The sequence below is a fragment of the Elephantulus edwardii genome, unplaced genomic scaffold (genome assembly GCF_000299155.1).
Source record: "Elephantulus edwardii isolate Elephantulus edwardi_28Jun2011 unplaced genomic scaffold, EleEdw1.0 scaffold00159, whole genome shotgun sequence".
Taxonomy (NCBI): domain Eukaryota; kingdom Metazoa; phylum Chordata; class Mammalia; order Macroscelidea; family Macroscelididae; genus Elephantulus; species Elephantulus edwardii.
In genome coordinates this window covers 964,954-966,415 of record NW_006399909.1, presented here as the reverse complement: position 1 = coordinate 966,415, position 1,462 = coordinate 964,954, and the positions used below count along the sequence as shown (strand labels likewise).

At 37.6% G+C, this 1,462-nt stretch overlaps 1 pseudogene; it reads left to right on the top strand.

Moving 5' to 3' along the window:
* Positions 1-454: 454 nt before the first annotated feature.
* Positions 455-1,041, top strand: LOC102861096 (annotated as a pseudogene).
* The last annotated feature ends 421 nt before the right edge of the window (positions 1,042-1,462 follow it).

Sequence of the window (1,462 nt, the reverse complement as noted above, 5' to 3'; positions counted from 1 at the left end):
TAATTAAGAAGAGTGTCACAGACAGAAGATAAGGAAACACAAGTTCACAAGTGTAGTTTACTTAGGATTACATATACAGAGGAAGAACATATTATTGTGTTCTGTTGAATCCATTTTGACTAATAACACCCTGTGATAATGTAGAATTGCTCGAGGAGTTTTTAGGCTATCCTTTTATTAGAGATATTACTAGAAATAATTAATTTTTCTGAGTTATGGTTTTGGAAAATTTAACTTATAATCTCATTAACTGAAAACAGAACAAATAAATTTTATTTAGATGAAGTTCAAAGAGAATGAAACACTGTCTCATGTATTTTAGATACGGTGTCAAGAGTGGCCAGTTCTTAAAAAACATTTTATTTGAAAAGGTGGAATATCTCCTACAATATGGCTTAAAAAGGTGACTATAATATCATTGCAAGCATATCAGAGACAATGAGGATATTGTAGTATGTATATGTCATGTAAAACCTTCCTTTCCACCCTGAATGAAATGAATGACTATGTTGGGCAACATGAAGTGATGTCAGAGAACATGACATCTTAGGTCACTGTGGCATTACCATGCTATGTCCAGGAATCGAAGCAAGAGAGGAAATCATATTTCCACTATGGACACAAAGCACAGCAGCACATAGAGACTTAATGGAAGCAACTTGAAGCAAGTAAGAGGTGATTTGAGTGAGATTGCAAAGAGGCTGACTGAGCACAACAGTATTTTGAGAAAATGGATGCTAAACATGACAAAAGCTGATGTGGAAAAGGCATGACAGCAAGCTCAAAACGTCATCAAAAATGGCAGAAGACAACAAAGCAGGATGCTCTTCAGTTCTCCAGAAGTTCAAACATGAGCAACATGAGTATTAACATATATACATAACTAACATCTTTCAGAAGATGCAAGAGATGGAGGAAAGGAAGATAGTGAAAATTGGAGAATCCATGAAGACATATGCAGAAGTGGGTCGGCCGGTCATACCAATTACAGGCAAATACTTGAATGGAATAGTAAAGGCAGCTGAATCAATGGATACATAAATGATTCATAGCTGATATTATGAAAAACTGTCCTCAAACACATGGATGTGTCAAATGCGTTAATGGTTGGCTACCCAATGAGGACAGAGAGTGGGCTGGAGCTCCCCGATTAAAAAAAGCTTAGAAGGAGGAGTGGCATCCACTTCTGTAATAGCTTGCCTCCGGAAACCTTATGAAGCTGGAAAGAGGATGAAAGGCACCCAAGCGTCGAGGACTCTCCTTCATAGGGCCGCTATGAGTCGTCTGCGACTTGACGGCACTTAACAACAACAACAACAACAACAACAACAACAACAACACTCAAACAAATACGAAAACCTGGAGGAAATGGACAAATACCTAGAAATGCACAACCTACCCAAAATAACACAAACCGAAACTGAATATCTGAACAGACCCATTACAAAAGAAGAAATTGAAA